Consider the following 23,478-nt stretch of genomic DNA (forward strand, 5'->3'; position numbering starts at 1 on the left):
CATGAGGTCACCTCCTGCCCTTCAATTCAAAACCTTGGTTCAAATGCTCCCCTTCTCCCCACCTCCCTGCTAGCTTTCTTTTCCAGGTTGTTTTGTAAACACAGCTGTGGCTGTCTATTGACAATATTTAGCAACAATCTGCATAGAGAAAGTTCTTAATGATATTGAGCAAATTGAAGCTTGAGTCTTCAGTTTATTTCAATAATTTATATAAAGTGACAATTCTCACCCATTAATCATTGATGTTAAAATCAGTGGACTATGACTGTCTATGTCTGTGTGGATATCTATTTTTGCACCTGTCTCTATTCCCCATCAGGAAACTTACATTTGCAATACAGTAATCGACATCCAAAATGATATCTGTAGACTTTTAAAATATTAATTCTCTCAGGAAATACACCTGGGAAATGAGATGAGGAGTAGTAGCATGTACTAATTTCAACCTCTACAAGTAAAATAGTATTTAAACCATGAATTCATTCATTTCAATTCATTTTGACATAGTTTGCAATTACCTACCTTCTAGTCATGTGGCAAACATTGAACACCCACTGCAGAGAGGTACTGAAATAGCCTTCTTCTACAGAGTCAGGAGCTTCCTGCAGAAGGCGTCCATCAAGCAGTATTCAGGATCATGCTAGGTGGTAACTGTAATTACTAGGGAGGTGCAGTGCCCCACAAGATAAAAGAACAGGTGGATTCAACATCACTTATGGGTCTATTTTTCCTCACTGAGAAAGTGACTTTTTTTTTCTATTTTTTGAAGAGGTTTTTGCTATAGGGCGTGTGCGCTCGCCACACAGAGAGAGACAGAGAGACAGAAAGAGAGAAATCACCCCCCCCCAGGGGGAATGGCCATGCTGCAATCCCTTCTCCTCCATTCTCCTCTCGGGATCTTGGGCATGCACGCACATGTGCCCGGCGTGAGTTTAAGCCACCAGGTCTGGGACTCGACTACATGGGAGTCCAGCGACATAGCCATTATGCTAACTGCTGGTCCCGAGAAAGTGACTTCTGATCTAAAGCTGAAGCATGGGACAGATTACTCAAAAAGGCTTGTTAATGGTAAGAAGTGTGTGTATATATGTGAGGGGGTGGTTCTCAAATAGAAGAAACACCTTACAGAAGTGACACTCAAATACTAGCATGTATAATAAACACCTGAAGGGTCTGTGGAAGTATAGACAGCCAGCTCTACCTGCAGGGTTACTGATTCCGTAAGTCTGGAATGAGTCACCAAAGTCTGCATTTCTGAAAAGTTCCTAGGTGATATCGATGCTGCTGGTCTGGGTCTACTTTGGAAATTGTTGCATTGTAATATAGTTTTGACATGAAAGAACACTTACCAAGCAACAAATGAAAAATAAATACTAGCATTCTTAAAAGAACTAGAAATGAGCTCATGATGTCATTGCAAGGTAGATGGAAACCACACACAAAACATCTCTTAAGCTATCGTTAAGGATCTTAATCTATAGGTATTGGAAAGCCATCAAAGGATTTAAGAAGGGAGAAACAATGCAATTTTCTTTTATTTCAGTCATTGTAATTATAGTTAGGTAGGGTCTCTGAAAGAGAGTGGATGTAGGAAGTGAAACTAGTATAGAAAACAATTGCAGGTGCAGTGGTAGGTTGAACATACAGAGGAGCTGAGAACACTGTCAATAGAATAGTAGATGCAATGACTCACAGAGCTCGCAAGAATGGAAAGGCTCAAAAGGGGTCCGATGGTGGCATGGTGTTTGAGAAAGCTGGATCCCACATGGCCAACCGTACAGTTTAAGACCTGGACCTCATGTCTTGAAAACTACTCTAGGCATATGTCCCTATATACACAAATTCTCAAAGGGAGAAATGAAGCAGAACCATTTCTCCTCCATGAAGGACACCATTCTTTATATTCTCTATGGAGGTTCTTTCTCTCTCCCTCTCTCTCTCTCTCTCTCTCCCGTGAGAGTGCATGTACCATCTAGCAAATTATACATATATACATATACATATATACATAAACACACATATACATATAAATATACACACATATACATATACACACATATACATGCACACACACATATATACAGTAAATTGTAAATATAAATAAAATATAACATATGTATTTATATATTTAAATAAGAAGCTTGACAGACCACTTGAAGTTAAAACAAGAAATGCACAAAGTGGATACGCCATTTTGATGAAACTAAATATAGTACATTGAGTTAAACAGTTAAGGAAGAACAGATGAAGAGGGGATTTCTGATTCCAGTAAGATGAAGAATGAGGCTAGCATGAAACTCCCCTAAAAATAACTTGAGATCCGGATTAACACAGCTGTTTAAAATATTGCTAGCTCCAAAATAGGAAGCAAAATCCACAGAGGCAAAGAGGAAGCTGAAAGTCTGTAAACAGTAGTTGTTGATGTTCAATTGGACCCTCAAAAGATGAGGGGCTTGGGAAAGGGCATTGAACATCTCTGATTTATATATTAAATGGAAATTGAACTCAGGAATAGATGACAGCCTTGATCTTTCAATGGTACGGTCTCAATGAGAAGATCATTTAAAGTGCCCTGAGGATGAGATTGAAAGATGACATGGCTGTAAAGGCTCTTTGTAACTAGACTTGGAGGTTGAACTGAATTTTCACAAAGGGATCAATACCTCATCCCGGCACTCTGCACTATGTATATTTATTCATTTTACATTACCAATGAGATGCATAATTCCCAACGATGTAAAACGTGTCCCAAGATGAACAAGTCAGTCACGTGGTAGTTAAGGTAGCTGGATTCCATATGACTGACTGTGTGCTGTGTGGTTCAAGTCCAAACCTGGTGGCTTGATGAATATTCCAGGTGTGTGTGTGGAAGTGCTCCAAATCCCAATACGAGGGAGAGATGGAGGAAAAGGGATTGAAATGTGACCGTAACTCGAAGGAGATGCTTTCTCACTTTCCCTATCTGTCCCTCTCTGGTGAACAAATGTGTCCTTTGGCAAAATAAATAAATAAATAAATGTGCCCTAAAAATTAACTCTAAAGAACATGTTGAATTTAATGTTCTTGTCTGGATTTTGTAAGGAGAATATGTGTTTTTTTCATAGTATTCATGGCAGAGTGATATTCTTACTAACTCAAATGTCAGTCATAATCCCTGAGGCCTATACGTATGTAACCTTTCATAGCAAAAGGAATTGTATGGATGTGATTAAGTTCAGGAGTTAGCGATGAGATGATTATATTTTATTATCCAGGTGAACCAGATGAATTTGCAAAGACTGTACAAGAAGAAAGGAAAAGGGACAGAGTGAAAAAGGGACCTGTGACAGGGCATGGAGCTCAGAGTTAGAGAGAGACTTCAAAATGGTCCTTCTCTGTTTCCGAAGGTTGAGGAAGGGACTACAAGCCAGGGAATGCCTTTCAGTTACTAAAAAAGGCAAGAAAATGCAGTCACCCCTATTAGCAACTACAAAGGGGCCACAGCTTAAATGGGATTTTAATTTCTACACGGTCAAATCCCTTTCATGCATCTGACCTCTAGAACTGTAAGATAATAAGGTTTTGCTGTATTCCACCATTAAGGTGGTGATAACCTGTTACATCAGCCACAGGTAACCAATTCGGTGTGCTGTAATCGTTCCACGTGTATAATGCAACTTTTCAACCACCCCTGGTTCGTGAATCCCATATTAGTGGACATAGCTCTCTGGCAGATCACATTCAGACGCTGATAGACATTGAGGTGGAGGAGAGAAAAAAAGCCAAGCAACCCTGCTCTGGGAGAGGTTAGAAGACTAGAGAAACGAGGTAACTGAAAAGCCTGAAGAGCACAGAGTACAGAGTATGCCCGTCTCTGTCTCCTGGTGACTTTGGACAGCGAGTCACAGAGCACCCACGGCTCTGCCACTGCATCTCAGGCCACGGTCTTATTCCTTAAAATAACTCATAAAGCTATTGGAATCTTACTGCGAAGGTGTACCCATGAGGTAACTGCAAGGAAGCATGAAAGAATGCACATGGCGATTGTCTCCGTTAACACCTTTATTCCTGCAGTTTCTGATACCCTCTTAACGTGTCATAAAATTGAAAGAATCTGAGTATTTGCTCTCCTTGGAGAGAATCTGGAAGCAACACAGAGATTGTTCTGAAAACTTGGTTGTGTATGTGACACACATATGGAAATTTTCCCTTTGTGGCATTCTGTGGACTGTGACTAAAAAGAAGAAAACACGTATTTTTTTTTTTCAATTCTTGGGGAATATCAAATCATGTGACAGTCCAGATTTAATCACTCAACAGAATCTTTGTGCTTTACTCTGCCTGTATGTAAATTTTAAATACATGTATTTGTAAGACATAAATTTACTCACGCTGCACCCAACATAAAAATGTATTTCCAGGTTAACTAGGAATTGAAACTAATGTTCTACTGTCGCATTAAAATGCCCCCATGAATGTGTGTCAGAACTCTTCCTAGACAGAGGAGAAAATAAGTGTGAATAAATGTTATTTAACGGCCTCAATTTAACACTTGAAAACTATGTGAGTCATGCTATAAGGGCTGTGCATAAAACCCAGAAGGAGAGAGGGATTATTCCCAGTGACGATCATGAAGTCATTGGGCTCGATGGTGTATTTAGCAGCTGTGTGCAAATCATTACGTATCAATGGCCATGGGGAAACGTGGTCAACATCTGGAGTTTTTATTAGACAAATACCAACAGCTACCATTTGATGACTTGTTCCCACAGCAGAGATTTAAAGAGTCCATCAGACACCTGCTGCATGAGATTTGTCAGGGCAGCCCGTCCTCCCCATCACACACAAATGGCACCTTCCCTGCCTTCTTCAGAACACACAACTTGTCAATGTGAATGTAAGTGTGAGTGTGAGTAATTAAAACTAGAAACAGAAATAATACAAAATAGTCAGAAAACTTTCTTTCTTAAACCAGAATGATTTTGAAATTGAAAACATGATCATTGTATCATAACACAGTCATGTATTTTCTCTAAATTATGGACTCCACATGCTTTTTTATTATAACATGAGCATGTGTTTAAAGACATTCATATACAATAGTATCTGGCAAGGATTATAATGGTTTCCAGGAGAAAAAATGGTGGGAACCCATTAAAACAAGAGTTATCAGTGTTAGAATATAGAGGTTGCTTACTTGCATAAGTATTTTCAAATATGTTTCAAAGTTATATGTGAAATCAGTCTGTTGCATGAAATCTCCATTAACCTTGTCAATGCAATGTAGTGGCCATTGTATTACTAAATAAATACATACATTTAAAGTAGCTTGTGGTGAGGACAAGCAGTTGGCATAATGGCTATGTCGCTGGACTCCCATGTAGTCGACCGCGTTTCGAGTTCCAAACCTGGTGGCTTAGAGGCCATCCCCGTTGGGTGTTGATTTTTCACTTTCTGTCTCTGTTTCTCTCTGCCTTTCTGGTGAGCACACACACCCTATGGCAAAAACCTCTCAAAAAAAAAAAAAAAAAGCTTGTGGCAACATCTGTTCAAAGACAATCGGTTTTTCTTTATTGAGAAAAGTGCAAGTATATAAAAGATAAAGCAGGTTTGTTAGTGAGCATCATTGGAAACTCTTTGTATCCACACTACAGAAAATGTGGCCCTTAAACCAGCAACATGGGGAGTGCCTGGGATCTGGTTAGAAATAAAAATCCCTGTGATCTAGATCTCCTGAAACAATATTTAGAAGAAGGCCAAACATCTATGTTGTAACGAGTCTTCCAGAGGGTCTGTACGCAAGCTAAAAAGAGAAACACAGGTTCATGTGATTTGAAAGCACCAAGAACTTGGATTTGTTGATTAAATGTTGAGAATATTCAAACATGTACACAACCATCTGATGATCAGTTATGCAGAGATTCATAACTGGGATATGTAGTTTTCAAATCCTTCTCATAAAATAATCTCTCCTAGTTACATTTTGTGAAATTATTCACACATACATGACTGAGACTATCTATGGTATTCTCCCAATATAAATTCAAGTGGAAGAGAGATGAAAATGTACAGAAATAATGGCTAATTTAGTTGAGATACAATGATTGGAAAAATAATTATCAAAGTTAAAGAAAAGGTTTCTGGTGATAATTTTTTCCCTTTACTTTAAAATTCCATATATTGGGTAATTGGAAAAGTCATAACACATTTTTGCATAGAAGAACACATCATGACTTTTCTGACAACCCAATGCATGTGTGTAAAATATAACCCAATGCATATATGCATATATATAATTCCTTTTTATACATTCAATCATTGTATATCATTACGTATGCAAAATGAATTTTCACAGCATGAATGCACTATATATTAGTCCAGTTAAATACATAATCATACACATTATCATCAACAGATAATTTTCCATTTCTGTGTCCCTTAAATGTTTTGCTTCTTTCTTTTTCTCCTTGATTCCCTTCCTTTCTCCCTCCTCCATTTCCCACCCTCCTCCCACACTGTATCTAGTATCTACAATTGTTCTCCATGCTTTTATATCTTCCAAGTTTTCAGTTTCTGCCGTAGAGTGTGGACATTCAGTATATACTGAGTGGGGACATACAATGACTCTCGTTCATGGTCTGGCTTGCTTTGCTTAGCAGTAGATCTTCCATATCCATCCACTTTCTATAAAATTGCAGGATCTCTGTTTTTACAATGAGTAGTATTCCATTTTGTGTATATGTCACACTTTTTTCAGTCCATTCATCTGTCCATGGACATTTGGGTTGGTTCCATGTCTTAGCAACTGTGAATAATGCCACAATAAGCATGAATGTGCAAGTGCTTTTTTGATGGTATTCCTATCCTCTGGTTATATACCCAGGAGTGGAATTTCTGGATCATATAGTAGTTCTATTTGTAAGTTTCTGAAGAACCTCCTTATTGTTCTCCACACTGGCTGAATTAATTTACATTCCCACCAATAGTGTAGAAGGGGTCCCTTTTTACCATAGGTTCAACAGCCCTTATAATTTTCTTTTTTTTTAAATAGGCATTGTGACCGGGGTAGGGGTAATTCACTATGGTTTTAACTTGAATTTCTCTTATGATGAGGAATATTGAGCATTTTTCATATGCTTTGTGGCTGTTCATATGTCTGCCTTAGTTATCTGTTCAGCTCATTTGCCCATCTTTTGGTAAGCTGCTTGAGTTCCTTGATAAAAATGTTTGAAAGTGCTCTTTCAATAATAAGCCTAAACATAATAGGTGGAATTATATTTAGTGTAAGAGCTGAATATTACTCTAAATACCATGGTATAGACAACCTTTAGTCCTCAAGATAAAAAGTATACTTAGGTAGTAGTAATTATCTCATTTAATGTTTTCACTTTGTTTTAGTTTTGCTGGATGGTACATGTGGTCACCAGAGAGACAGTGAGAGAAGGAAATTGAGAAAGCAACCCTATGGTGCATGGTCATCCTGCAATCCATTCTTTTCAATTCAATGCTCCGGATTTTGGGCAAAGACACATACACCCAGCATGTTATGCAAGCCTCTGGGTTCAAGACTCAGTTCATACAGTTGACCATATGGGATCCAGCTGCTTTAACAACTAGGACATGGGCTGTACAGATGAGTGATTTTAAATAAAATTAATGGGGCACAGCAGGCAGTGTAGTGGCTAAGATGTTGGACAAGCACATGGCTAACTGCAGTTCAAATCCCAGACCCAGGGACTTGAAAAATCATGCCAGGATGGGAGCAGCAGATGGCATAATGGTTATGTAGCTGGACTCCCACATAGTCGGCTACAGTTCAAGTTTTGAACCTGGAGGCTTAAAGCTCACACTAGGCACATGTATATGCGTGCCCAAAATCCTGAGAAAAGAGTGAGCCATGGCCATCTCCCCAGGGGATATTTCTTGCTTTCTGTCTCTCTCTGTTTCTATGGTGAGCGCATGTGCCTCATAGCAAAAATTTCCCTCTGAAAAAAGGAAAAGAAAATCATACTAGGCACATGTGCATACATGTCTAAAGCTTCAGGAGGAGAATGGATTAGAAGAGATTGCTCATGGCTATTCACCCTGGGGGGGGGATTTCTCACTTTCCTTCTCTCTGCTTTCTCTGTCTTTGTTTCTCTCTCTCTCATGAGCACAGGTACTCTATGGGAAAAATTACATTAAAATTAAAAATTAAAAATAACTAAAATAAATACATAAAATTAACAAATTCAATCTTGATTAAAAATGGAAGCTACTTAATTCCATAGCAAAATATGTTGTCAGAAGAGTTTCTGGGAAAATATAACCAAATTAGGATTCTCTTACTTTGCTTCTGTAGTTGCAACTTATCAAGTTCTTGTGCAAGGAACCTAGAAGGCAAGAGGACAGGACAGGAGATCCAAGTGTCCATCTAATCGGAAAAGCATATCTGTTTTTAAAACCTTCCACCGGTTTTTGGATTAATAGCCATTGACACATGAAGCCATTTAATTGAAGGTGCTGATGCATATGGGGTGGAAATAACTATAGGTCAGCCTGTCATGGAAGTCTGATAAGGCAGTCTATAGACTAAATTTGTTCAGTGATTAATGACAATTATCAACATCTCCTTGAAATAAGCCAGCTGGATTAATTCTACTGAAGTATTTAAAGATGAACATCACTCTGTAAGGTCTTCTCTCGGATGACTCCTATAATGGTCTTAATAGGTTTTCTCTCTGACAACTCCTATAATGGGCTTAACACAACAGGAAAGAACTTGAGTAGTCGTGTTCCCCAAACCCTCTCCACACAGATACAGGAATATAAAACGTGTGTTCACAGCCGACTGCCACATTCACCTATGGAGTGGGGCTGCATGGTTTCCTTAGTGACCTATTCTAGTGTCTCCGTGCCTATTTCCTCAAGGATGCTAGGCCAGGACTTCAGACCGCCAAGTATAGCTCTCTCAGCAGCAGGGAGCTGAACTCAATGAACTTTCAAGGTCTCTTCTAAGGATATTATCAGATTTGCCTGCCTGTGTAGTCTCAGGACTTGTTTATATCCACATGAGGTCAATGTTGCCTCCCTATTATTAATTTTCCTGCCATCTGTGCTGCCAGATGTAGTGAGAACGGGGGAGGCTTTCCACCCTTGGGAAGAAAAGGCAACTCCGCCCAGCGGCTCTGCCACTGCTTCAGAACTGATTCCTCCCTTTGTTTCAGGATATCCGTGCTCTCATTTACCAAAAGTAAAGGTCTTTGTGCACAATGACATTGAAAGTAGCTATTAATTTAGTGCAAAAATGATTTGTGCCAAAGATAAATATCACATGTATTTCTTTACCTTGCTATTTATAGAATACTTTAGAACTTATTTGTTGTCTAGATTACAGTTTAGTGTTAGCGAGTGATTGACTGAAGATAATTGAGATAAGATTCACTCAGAGAAGGAATTAAAATGAGCAAAAGCAAGGGAAGTCAGGGCCTGAGATAATTCTAAGAAGAGGGTAGAAGTACATCTTAGAATTTGTTTCTTGGAAACAAACTCTAAGTTAGCCCAGGAATTTGAGATATGCTGCAGCAGGAAGGTGCTGATTCTTATTATATATTTCATGACTGAAAGAGACAGAGTGAGATAGACAAAGGTATGACACCCCCTGTAGGGTTCGGATGCCACAGTCCACATCCAGCCTTGGCCAGCCTGGGATCATGGGCACACATAAGCCTGGACGACTTAGGGAGCTTTCTGGAGGTGAGCCAGGAACCCTCACATGTGGATCTGCCTTGCAAAGCATTGCATTTCACCACTATGCCACCATCTGGCTCCCATGTTTTTCTTATTTACTTTGTAGCCTTTATATGATAGCACTGAAAATCATGTCAAATTGAGAAAAATGCAATCCTTAGCTTTGAGTGACCATTTTGTAGATTGTGACAGCTACAAAGGCCTTTCTGAATCACCAGGTATTTCGTTTCATGCTCCAGACACAACAACTGAGGTCTGCAGAGATGAGATGACTTTCCCCACCCTTTGTCACACAGGGCATTCTTGTAAGGACTCTTCCTATCATTATTTAGCATGATACTTCAGTTACTTACATGTTACATAACCCATTCATGAATCCTGTCAATCAAATTGAAGTTTATATTTATTGACTTAAAAAAATCACTTTTCTTCAAAGTATGTGAATTCTAATAGCTCTTAGAAACAAATCAAAATTGAAATTAAGCCATTCCTAATGCTCTCCTGACACTCTCAAATATTGAATGTTTGATTGGATTAAGCAGGGATTGATTATAATAAAATAATAATAAGATTATTAGCTTAGTGTATCCCAAGTTCTACTTTTCTCCAAATTTTTAAAACTAGATGAAGTCATATACCTGACCAAGACTCTCATTACCTTAAGTTAAGATCTTAGATAAAAAAATGTATCAATTGGGGGAACCAGCAGTTAGCATAATGGCTATGTCGCTGGACTCCCACGTAGTCGACCACGGTTCGTGTCCTGGACCTGGTGGTTTAAAACTCATGCCAGGTGCGTGTGCATGCGTGCCGAAGATCCTGAGAGAAGAATGGAGGAGAAGGGATTGTGGCATGACCATCCCCCCTGGGGGGTGATTTCTTGCTTTCTGTCTCTATGTCTCTCTCTGTCTGTTTGGCGAGTGCACACGCCTTATAGTGAAAATCTCTCCAAAAATAAATAAATAAATAATAAAATGTATCAATTGGTCTTGTGTACTTTGTGATAGAAAATCCCATCTTCTAGATTTTATAAATTTAAAAGCAGTTAAAATATCGAAAGGCTATTTTGGAAAAAAAATCCAGAAACATGTTTCGGCAGAGACAAATTCAACAGGGCTCCAGATTTCTGGCCACAACCCTAGAGTCACAGGAGGATCAGAGTGAAGTTAAGTTTGAGTACTTGAGAGGAAACCACGTATATTATCTCAGACTTAGGAGTCAGCCACCCATTCCCATTTTGTTAGATGACATCATTTATTTATTTATTTTGGCTTTGTTTAGAGAGAGAGAGATTTGTTATGGGGCATATGCACTTGCCAGAGAGATAGAAATCAAGAAACCATCCCCCAGAGGGTGTGGCCATGTCACAGTCCCTTCTTCTAATTCTCCTCTTGGGATCTTGGACATACACACACATGCACCAGGTGTGAGTTTTAAGTCTCCTGGTCTGAGACCTGAACCATGGTAGATTAGGTGGGAGTCTAGTGAAGGAACCATTACCCTATCTGCTGGCCCCAATGGCATAAATTTCAGTGCTCACTTTATCCATGTGTAACTGTGTGGTTTTGCACTCCTGGTAGTTTTACTTAATTAATTAAAAAATTAATTTTCAACTCATTGAACAAATTGGAAACTGATGTGTATAAACTTTTGCAGGATTTGATTACCCATACTATTCCAATGATAAATGTTCTTGGACTATATTAAGAAACAGAACTGATCTCTCTTCTTATATTTTATGTAGTATATAAAATTATATTAGTGTTTTAGTTAAAACGTGATTATTTTCTCCAAATTTTTAAAACTAGATGAAGTCATATACCTGACCAAGACTCTCATTACCTTAAGTTAAGATCTTAGATAAAAAATGTATCAATTGGGGGAACCAGCAGTTAGCATAATGGCTATGTCGCTGGACTCCCACGTAGTCGACCACGGTTCGTGTCCTGGACCTGGTGGTTTAAAACTCATGCCAGGTGCGTGTGCATGCGTGCCGAAGATCCTGAGAGAAGAATGGAGGAGAAGGGATTGTGGCATGACCATCCCCCCTGGGGGGTGATTTCTTGCTTTCTGTCTCTATGTCTCTCTCTGTCTGTTTGGCGAGTGCACACGCCTTATAGTGAAAATCTCTCCAAAAATAAATAAATAAATAATAAAATGTATCAATTGGTCTTGTGTACTTTGTGATAGAAAATCCCATCTTCTAGATTTTATAAATTTAAAAGCAGTTAAAATATCGAAAGGCTATTTTGGAAAAAAAATCCAGAAACATGTTTCGGCAGAGACAAATTCAACAGGGCTCCAGATTTCTGGCCACAACCCTAGAGTCACAGGAGGATCAGAGTGAAGTTAAGTTTGAGTACTTGAGAGGAAACCACGTATATTATCTCAGACTTAGGAGTCAGCCACCCATTCCCATTTTGTTAGATGACATCATTTATTTATTTATTTTGGCTTTGTTTAGAGAGAGAGAGATTTGTTATGGGGCATATGCACTTGCCAGAGAGATAGAAATCAAGAAACCATCCCCCAGAGGGTGTGGCCATGTCACAGTCCCTTCTTCTAATTCTCCTCTTGGGATCTTGGACATACACACACATGCACCAGGTGTGAGTTTTAAGTCTCCTGGTCTGAGACCTGAACCATGGTAGATTAGGTGGGAGTCTAGTGAAGGAACCATTACCCTATCTGCTGGCCCCAATGGCATAAATTTCAGTGCTCACTTTATCCATGTGTAACTGTGTGGTTTTGCACTCCTGGTAGTTTTACTTAATTAATTAAAAAATTAATTTTCAACTCATTGAAGATATTGGAAAGTGATGTGTATAAAGTTTTGCAGGATTTGATTACCCATACTATTCCACAAATTGGAAACTGATGTGTATAAACTTTTGCAGGATTTGATTACCCATACTATTCCAATGATAAATGTTCTTGGACTATATTAAGAAACAGAACTGATCTCTCTTCTTATATTTTATGTAGTATATAAAATTATATTAGTGTTTTAGTTAAAACGTGATTATAAACTGCTTTTAAGTTATTCACCCTGTAATTTTATGAAATAAATGCAAGTCTAATCAAAGTCTATGGAAATGTTTTCTATGCTGCTCTATATTATGCGGATGTTATATCTAACTGACTTTTGCAAAGAAGTGAGCGATATAAGCAGTCAGGTTACAATTTATAGTAATCTTCGGGGAAAGGACTTACCCTAGGATAGAAAATGAAAGCACAAATAAATCAAACACTTGGTTCACTAAACGAACAGTTTTAGGAGACTTGGGTTCTGTCCTAAAGGTTAGAGAGGTGTTCTTCATTCTTTTCTGAGTTCTCTGCATGGTTGTCAGCCTACAGTTCCTGGGATTAGGCATTGTCACTCAATTTCAGAAAGAATTTAAACCTGTTGTCTAAAGAACACAGTCACTAGAGGGCAGTGGATCAATCAAGAAATTAACCAACAGTGGGCCCAAGTGGAGTCACTCATGTTAAGGTCTCATGTCACCAGGACAAAGCCTATGTTGTTTACCTTCTGAGAAATCAAGAGAATGATGAAAATCAAATCCCATTAAACCAACAGTATTCCTTATAAGAAAAGTAACTTTGAAATAAACAATCGTCTTTCTGTTTCTTGTTTCCACTTTTCTGTCTACAAATCCCACCCCTCTAACTCATTGGAACTCATTACTTCGTAAATAAAGTGCTGCTCAAAATCACTAACAACTTATGATTCAATCTTCAAGACTTAATTTATTTGAAATTGTGTGCTTTGGCAGGGCTCATATTGTCTCTTAGTTTATTTTTTACCTGGACATTTTTGTTGCTATGTCTTGGCAGGAGATTAAACATGCAGTCACCTCAATTTGCCTTTCATATTTCCATTGCCTGTTGTTTTAATATTGCTTATTTTTTACTAACAATCTAACTAAAGCATTCTCTTTAGTTATGCGATAGTAAGAAGGCTTTGCAGGAATCTAGGGAAGAAATAGCTTTGGAGTCTGTTTTCTTTCAGTAGGGAACAGCTTTATTATTCGTCATTAGTTTAGCACTCCCCTGTGGAAAGAATGGCAAACTCTGATGTACAGGGAGAGACACTATAGAGAGATAGAAGATCACTAAAGATGAATATCCAACTTAGTATTTTCATAACGGCACTTGTGACAGACCAAAGAAAGTCCTGGTTTGGAATCGAGGAACCTCCTTCTATATCCCAGCTCTTGCACTTACTCTGTGACCTTTTGGGTAGTGAATTGGACTATGAGAACCTCAGTATTCCTTCTCCATAAAGTAGACTAAAGACAACTTCCTCCCCAGAATGTATTTGATGACTTAAGTCAAGGGCTGGTGGAAACACTGACTGCTTGAATGTTGGCCACTCAATATGTGTTTATGAAATCCAAAATGCATCTGAATTTGTATGCTAATTCAAATAACCTTCAATGTTTGTCTGGGGATTAAGTTAATTTTTACTTTAACCCTGCCTTTGACATATACCTGGAAATTACATACTATTATTTGCAGAAAACCCAAATCCCTTATTTACTTGCTTCATTATTTTCTCATTACTTTTCCATCTTCAAATTGCTTTGTACTAAAGAATATTTCACAAACACAGGGAATATGTATTCAACAGCCATATGTGTTCAGAGGATGTTGGGCACTCCCTATTCTAAAAATACACTTCATCCATAAGGAAAAAAACATTTGTTATCATGTCACAAATTTCAGAATCATTGATTAAAAAGAAAAAAATTCATTCTGTGTTTTACATAAGATTATCATACCTAATTGAGAGGTTGATGATGAGGCTTTGAATAATTGTTTCTTTTTTTCTGAAGTCTTTTATATATTATAAAACACATTATTTATATATAACAACTGTATTTTTACAGTAATAATTATTTTGAAATAGTGTGGGGTTGAGAAGTTGAGGTAGTTCTACTTGACAACTTGACCTTGAAAAATAGGTTTAATTTACATCATTGTAGTAGAGAAAGTTGAACAAAAAAAAACATAAGAAGTAGTCAATTAAAAAAGGATCAATTAAACATATTGCAAGTATGCCCATTAAATTTACTGTAGCAAATAATTGAGATACATTATAGACTGAATATAATCAACATGGTTAAAGAAAACAGTGAAATTAAAATAATATGAACAGATTTATATAAAATGCAGCACAAAGAGAAAACAATTTAAAAAAATAATAAAACACGGGATCAGCAGGTGGCAGAGGTTTGTGCATACTCAAAATCCCAGGAGAAGAATGGAGGAGAAGGGATTGTAGCATAGCCATCCACTCTGAGGAGTGATTTCTCAATTTCCCTCTCACTGCTTTCTCTGTATCTCTGGCAAGCACACACACCGTATGGCAAAAATATTTTTCAAAATATATTAAAATATAGAATAAATTGAATTTCTAACTTATTTGTAATAGTTAGAGCAGGAGAAGCAAAATAAAACAGAAAAGCTATAAAAATATGTGATAAATTTTTAGACTATGAAAACAAGTAGAATTCTCCCACAATAAGTTGCTATACTACATAAGATGAAAACAACAGACAAATTAACATTTAGGTATGTATTAGGCATTCTGAAGAATACTTAATATAAATATGATACTTTTGAAATTAAAGAAATACATCTACAGGTGAAGAAAATTAAAGTGATAGAAACAATACAAATGTTAAGGGAATATCAGCATTATTGATAAAATCCAAGAGTGGAGGTAACTCATGTGTCCTTTGATGGGTAATTGGATAAAGAGGGATGGCATATACACATCGTAGAACACTGTCAGCCTCAAAATGGGAGTAAATCTTGTCACTTTACCGCATAGATAAATCTTGAGAACATTATACTACTGTTACAAAAAGATAAATATTGTATGATTTGCTTTTATGAGGGATATAGAGTAGTCAAATTTATAGAAACAGAAAATATGAAATGTCATTTCCAAAGACTGGGGCAAGTAGGAATAGAGGAGGTATTTTTTGTTTCTTTCTTTCTTAACAGATATAGAGTTCCAGATTTGTAAGAGAAGACATTCTGGTAAGTTGTTTAGCAATGTGAATATATTTAAAATTTTTTAATTGTACACTTTAAGATGGTTAAATTATAAATTTTAGGTTATATGTATTTTTAGCCCCAAAATTTAGAATTTTAAGGTAATGATTAATAACATCAAAATAGTCAAAGAAAATAACTACAAGATAATATTATCTCAGCTAAGCAAATCTAGAGTAATGAAGGAAAAAGCATTTTACAATTGTTGAGCCTCAAAAATTTATATTACAATTACTAATAGATTAATCTACCTAAGCAAATTAGTCCAAATGTTAAAACTTAATTGGAACAATAACATTGATCAAGTCAATTTAGAAATATACACTATATTAGGTAATAATGATAAAAATATGGAAAAATAAGTCAAAATGTTAATGTAATGAAAGTACTTGTTTTAAAATGAAACACACTTCATAGTGACTGGTTGAACTCTAAAAGCCTTTTTCTTTGAAGGTAGTTGCTATTAAAGTGAGGTTACTCTTTGTCATCATTTCTGTTCCACATCTATCTAGAAGTTTTAACCAGTGTAGCAAAATGCCTGGAAAGAAACATGCTCAACCAACAATAACAACAGCAATTAAAACTGTGACAGGAAGAAATAAGTGCTTTGTTTTCAGAAAATATGATTGTCTAAACTTACCTACTAGACAAGGCATTTGAATTAAAAGTAAATTATTTGATTTTTGCCACTATACATACATATACACACATGCACAAATAGAAAGTATAGAAGGAGAAAAAAAAAGATCCTTTCACGTTAGTAACCAAAGCCGTAAGGTACTGCATGCTGGTATGTGCAGAATGAATATTAACTATTACCAAGGAATACAAAAGAAATCATGAAAGTGAGAAATACTCTTATGAATATAATCTCCATCCAGCCTGGTGGCACAGTTGAACCCAAGTTGAACAGCAGTGCTGAAGGCCACATGGCAGGCCACAGGCTCTGATCCCCGGGACAGCTCGAGAAAACTCCAGGCGTGTGCAGGTTGTCATGATGCTGAACAGCTGGAGGACCATTGTAAAGGGCACATACCATGACGGGACCCTGTCAAAGGGACTTTTTTCTCTCTTTCATGCACACACATGTGCTCTCTATCATGACTAAATAAAAGAACTTGTAAAAAAAAGATCAACTATCACTTTCTTCACAGCTAACCGATATATTCAGTGTTTGAAGTCCTAACATTATTATTAATAATTAATTAGTAAGCTGCAGGACATTTTTATAAAAGTGTTTGTTTGTTTTGTTTTGTTTTGTTTTTCTATGAGGGAGAGAGAAAAAAGGAGCCAGCTACCCCAGTAAGGTCTTTTGATGCTCCCTCCAGCCTCCCAGTCAGCCAGGTCACAGGTGTATGTGGGCCTGACCAAAGTGTTCCGGTGGCCATGGAACCCTAACTCTTATGCCCTGAGTGGCTCCAGTATTGTGCAGCAGTGCTTTACTGACTGTGCCACCATGGCTGGACCCAATATGACCTTTAAAAATTAACTTGGGAAGTTGATTTATAATTATATGAGAGAGTACAGGACTGAAAATAATCTAGATAAATTTAAACAAAGCTGAATATCATGAAAGTCAAGAAAGTGTGCTATCAATAAGATTAAAATGGACCGTTGTTCCAGGAAAGAGAACTCATAAGTATTTTCAGTATAAGAAACAGATAAGTATCCAAGATAACATTGTAAGGTAGTGAAGAAAGGTGGTACTATTTAGGAACTACTGAAGAAACGCTGATTTTCTATTTGTATACTAAAGAAAAATATAGGGGTCAGCATAGAAATTTGTTTTCTTTTTCTTTTCTTTTTGTTATGTTTAAGGTTCAGGGGTCAGAGTCAAAGGTGACTAAGGTGCTAGACTCATACATGACCAAGGGTAATTTGAATCCATACCTGGTGGCTTGAAAATTATGAATCTTGAGAAGAGAGTGGAGAAGGGATAATGGTGTGGCCATCCCCCCTGAAAGGTGATTTCTCACTTCCCCCCTCTCTGTTTCTCTCTGGTGCGTGCACATACCCTATGACAAAAACCAAAAACCAAACAAAAATAAATCTCATAATTATGGGTAGGTAATTTTAAGCATCTAGAAGAAATATATAAAAATATTCAAATAACTTCAGAATAGGCAGAGTACTCTGAAGCAGAAATCATGTGTGTGTGTGTGTGTATGTGTACATATATATATATGTGTGTGTGTGTATGTGTGTATACATATACACATATATATATATAATGAATGAATTTGACATTAGAATTTATTCAATAAAATATACCATATGTAAATTTAAAACAGGATACTCTAAAATGATATTTCCATTGCATTGGATCAGTCGGTGATTTGTATTTCCAATTTTAAAGAAAAGTCAATAAAATAAGATGAATAAAAAATGAGAAATCTCCATAGAAAAATAGTCAAGGTGTATAAAAAGGAAATTCAGACAAGAGGGAATCGAATGGTAAAACAAGTATCTGAAAAGATGACAAAGCTTAATATTCACTGAACTGATAATCAAAATAAAACTAAGATATTATCTGGAAAAATGAGATGAGAAAGAGGTAAAATTCTGGTAGAGTGAAGAGTAGATGAGGATGTCAGGAGAAGGAAATCCACAAGCCACCTAAATTCCCATCAGGCCAACGACTATGGAACCTCAGACACAAAAACAAATAAGCCCAGAGACTTGAACACAATGTGGTCATCTATTTAAGTATCTAATGAAAGAGTTACATATGTAATGAGATGTAGTACATAATATTTTCATGTCAAATGTGATCTTGGTTTAATTTTGGTGATAATTATTTAACAAGTGCCTTCAAAGATAAAATGAAAACCAGTGACTATCTTTGGAACAGGAGGGACCAGGAAGAAGGTATGCAAGGGGAAAAAGGAACTTTCAATTACATCTGCATTTTTCGTTTTTTTTGGAGAGGTTTTTGTTATAGGGTGTGTGCGCTCACCAGACAGACAGAGAGAGACAGAGAGACAGAAAGTGAGAAATCACCCCCCAAGAGGGATGGCCACGCCGCAATCCCTTCTCCTCCATTCTCCTCTCGGGATCTTGGGCACGCACGCATACGTGCCCGGCGTGAGTTTTAAGCCACCAGGTTTGGGACGTGAACCACGATCAACTATGTGGGAATCCAGCGACATAGCCATAACTGCTGGTCCGTGCATTTTTCATTTTTTGAAAATATTCTAGCACGAGTAGAAATGAATTATAATATTTGATGAAGAGGTAAAGATATGGGTATTCATATACTACTCAAAATCTTTTATTCCCTATTTCTCTTGAACTATTTCATCTTTGTAACCTGTTAACATAAAAAATAAGCTGGGGTGGGGGGGAAGTAACCCTAGAGCAGGCCATACAAATCAAGTTAGAAGACATTTTTAATTTTGGCAAAGCTGAATAAATCGAGCCACTTTTATGTAACTAAAACTGGACCTGCACTTTATCAATGATAGATTCCACTGTTTTCAGCAATATTTCAAGGGTCCACATTTCACAAGTTTGAAACTGTTGCATAATAGTTTTTAAGTGTTCTTTTTACAAAGACATGCATGTTTCGAGGTCGAAGTTCCTGGTTTGACATTATTCAACATGGCAGCTTGCCCCAGTTATGAGACTTGAATGTTGGAATAATATGAGTTGTCCACTGAGTCTGCGAGCACACCTGCACATGAGGCTTCCGGAGTTTCCTTTCTTTATTTTAGCAGTCCAGCTTCTCTCAAATCTCCCATAAATCCAAGGAACGCTGGTGCATTACTTTACAACATCTGGTTCTTAGTGGAAGGTTCTGGTGTGAAGTAGCGTTCAGAGATTTGGAGAGAAGACCAAATTCAAATGGTCTCCTCATTTGAGTGTTTTTAATGTAAATGAATAGGATCAAGCCATAACCCCAGGGTTCCTATGACCTTGATATATAATTAAAACAAAGAAAATCATATGTACTAAAACACGCCAGAATGACACTTTTAATTTATTTCTATTGAATGGACCTTTATTAAGGGTGGCCACCTTTCCTGATCCTGTGGGAAGCATAAAGATGCCTATACATGATTCACAGGCCTCGAGAATTTGATGTTTTAAAAAGAACATGGCATATATATAGATAATAACTTCAGATAGATTATTCTTGGGATGTGAAGTTTTATATAAAATCAATTACTGAAGAAAACCAGGAAGGCATTTAGGAAATGGTAAAACACAATCTGATCATTGACAGACAAATGGAAGTGCCGCTGGAAAAAATTTACAGAAACTTCTTTTTCTAATTATAGTAGCACTATACGTGCATTTTAAGGACTGATGGAGATTTTGAAAAGCACCGAGAGGGTTGGGGTGTCTCACTGTTTGTAATATGCTGGTGTATTTTGGTAGAAGAAGCTCTACCTTTATTTCCCGTGGAGGGCTTCCAAATCCACCAAATTAAATGTAGCTAACCACCCAGTGAGCCACAGGGACAGGTTTACACCTCACAGGTGTCACTTTTCTTCTAAATTAGGAAACAGGTTCCAACGTTTCTTTTTTTCTATGAAAACTCTTGGAAACAGGGCTGAAAGCAAAGTAAAAACTATAGAGACAGGAACAGATATTTGTACTTAGGGCAAGGGACCTGAAGGGCCTCCATGTTGGGAGGAGTAGATGACCAGTTGTATGAGAGGTTCTGCAGTCTAGAAACATGTACAAGAAAAATAGAAGCACTCTACCCAACACATTACATTTCTCCCTTACATATTCCTTAGAACTCTGTTATATATATATTAAAAAAAGTTTCTAAAAAATGCAACTGAAATATTCTCTTTTGTATTAATCTTTGTATGCTCATGACACTCCCGGATTTCTGTACATTTTTATTGTGACCATGTGTTGGGGTCTCCATGACAATTCTTGAAGTAGGAAAGATGATTATAGATCAGTCCGACACTCAGATAGCTTGAAGCTTCACCTCAATATCCCATCCTGAATCTTCTACCACAGACCCTGGGATGCATGAAATACCTTTGGGTCATTTTTTCATTCATGATGAAATCTACATTAAGCCTGATTCTGAGATCCTAAACAAAAAGACTTCAAGAAACACATTATGATCCAGGCTGCTTGAAGGCCAGGATTATATCCAGCTATTACTGGGGTCACCCAGTTGCCTCATGTCCAGGATCATATCTGTGTCCCTGCAGTAGCTCATGCTGACCTCCCAAGTCTCCATCATTAGCTTCTGATTTTTATTTATTTATTTATTTTGGGGGGGAACGGTTTCTGCTATAGACTGCGTGTGCTCTCCAGAAAGACAGAGACAGATAGACAGAAAGTGAGAAATCAGCCCCCAGGGAGATAGCCACACCACAATCCCTTCTGCTCTATTCTCCTCTCAGCATCTTGGACATGCATGCACACGCACATGGCATGAGTTTAAACCACCGGGTCCAGGACTTGAACCGTGGTCAACTACATGGGAGTCCAGCAACTGTGGTCAACTACATGGGAGTCCATTGCACCATCTGCTGATCCTGAGCTGCTGATTTTGTGAATTATGATGTTAAACTGTTTTCTTCCCGGCTCTTAATCTCATTCCACCTGCCTAGGTTGTTATAACAATGCCTCTAAATATGGCACTTAACAAACTATATAGAAGTGAGCATAGTCTATGCCTTACATGTCTATATATTTTTCTATGCTACACACCACACACACACATGCTTGGGGGTACTTCAAAATATTAGTGGATGAAAGGGAATTAAAATATGAATTTATTTGGGTGCAAACTCCTTTGAGATATATGCATAGTTTCTCATTATATACATTTTCCATTAACTTTTTGAAGCCCCATTTATTTCTTAAGTATTATGTATAAATTTAATTTCTGTACTATGATTTATAGTTGCAATAGAAAAGAATGTAGTGCTTAGAGAGTCCCCATGTTGCTGGGTTTCAATCTTTGTAAACTAAATCCTGGACTCTCTGTTTAGCATTATTATTAGTAGTAGCAAGATTTTAATTAAATCTGCATTTTCATGTAAAGCAATGGCTTTATGTGAGAGATCCTGTGTACTCATGCACTATCTTTCCAGTGTATCTGAATCCTTAAGAGATTTCTCAGTGGTCTTTAAACTATTCCTACATCTGTTATGAAACAGGAATGAAGTTGATTATCTCAATATCTAGATTGTGGGGAAACGGGATGATTTCCCTCTTCTTTATGAACAAAAGGATGCAATGTATCGTTTAATATAACAATATGATATTAGAAGTAGTATTCCTGGGCCAGCAGGTGGCATGGTGGATAAGGGTGCTGGACTCCCACATGGCTGACCACGGTTCAAGTCCCAAACCTGGTGGCCTGGTTTCTTGCTTTCCCTCTCTCTCTCTCTCTGCCCCTCTCTGGTCAAATTAAAATAAATAAGCAAAAGTTAAATAAAATAGTTCTAAAAAAAAAAAAAAAAAAAGAAGTATTCCAAATGGCTCCATAATCTAATGTCCTCTGTAGACACACACACACACACACACACACACACACACAATAATACCCCACATTCCCTCTAAAACTCACTAATAGGAAACGATACGAGACTCAGTCAGCTTATTGTAGGTGACTGTGTCTACACTGAGATTAATCTTCATAAACGTTTGGTTTCCCTTTGTGTGGAAGTATAAACTCATGCCTTATGGATGGCTTTTATGGATGTGGTATCTATTCATGGGTCAGGCCAGTGTCTCAGGACCTTCCACAGTCCACCCACATCTGATAAAGCCTCAGCATGATAACTGCTAGATTTTTGCATGAGTAAGAATGCTCAGAGACTTTCTCTAAGGAACAAAGAACACAGTAAACATATACACATGAAACAAAATTGTTATTCTCCATATATGTACTATGTATTACTCTGAATATATGCTAATTCTATTTTTATTCTATTTTATTCTATTTTAGTATACATATTTTTCAAATTCTAGTTTCTCATGAGCTTTTTGCCAAACATTTCAAAAGAAATTAAAGTAGAAATCAATTTAAATAGAAAATATCTAGAGGAATTTTTTTAAGATGAAATTTCTCATTATTTCTCATTTTTCTTTGGATCTCCTATTTTGTAAAAGAAAAAACAAACCACAACAATGACAACAACTGGAAAAATATCTTCAAAAATATGTGTTGTGCTTATTTGTCCAAAGAGGGCTCTTTACCTAGAGCCTATACTCCATTACGGGGACTTCGGGGTCATAGAATATAGGTACGTTTTACCAATATTTTAAGCTTTATGCTTATTTCAAAGTTAAGCCCATTGAAAAGTGATCTAGTTTAACTACTCAGATCTATGTGTTTGCACAAATTTTATGGTAAGCAATTTGGATTTTAAGAATTTCCTTTAAAAGCAAGTGCTGTTACTTACTCTTTTAGAACTCTGTCTCTAGCCATGGAAGTTCTGATCTAAATGATCAAAAACAGCATCCATTTTATAGGCAAAAATGCTCAATTGTGCAAGTTCATGCTTTTGTTCTCATAAATTGGTTACTCTAAGGAAGCCAGTGGCACAGGACTACGGTGTCTGACTTTCAAACACACTTATAATTATAGTATGTATGAGTGGGAGTTCCACATACATTTGAGGCCCTTCAGAACATAAAATTATTTTATGGACAGATCAAGTATTTGTATAATTTATTCACATTTCTTCAAGCTTAAATAAATTTGTTTTTTTCTAACAC

Source organism: Tupaia chinensis, unplaced genomic scaffold (genome assembly GCF_000334495.1).
Source record: "Tupaia chinensis unplaced genomic scaffold, TupChi_1.0 Scaffold000241_1, whole genome shotgun sequence".
NCBI classification, from domain to species: Eukaryota; Metazoa; Chordata; class Mammalia; order Scandentia; family Tupaiidae; genus Tupaia; species Tupaia belangeri.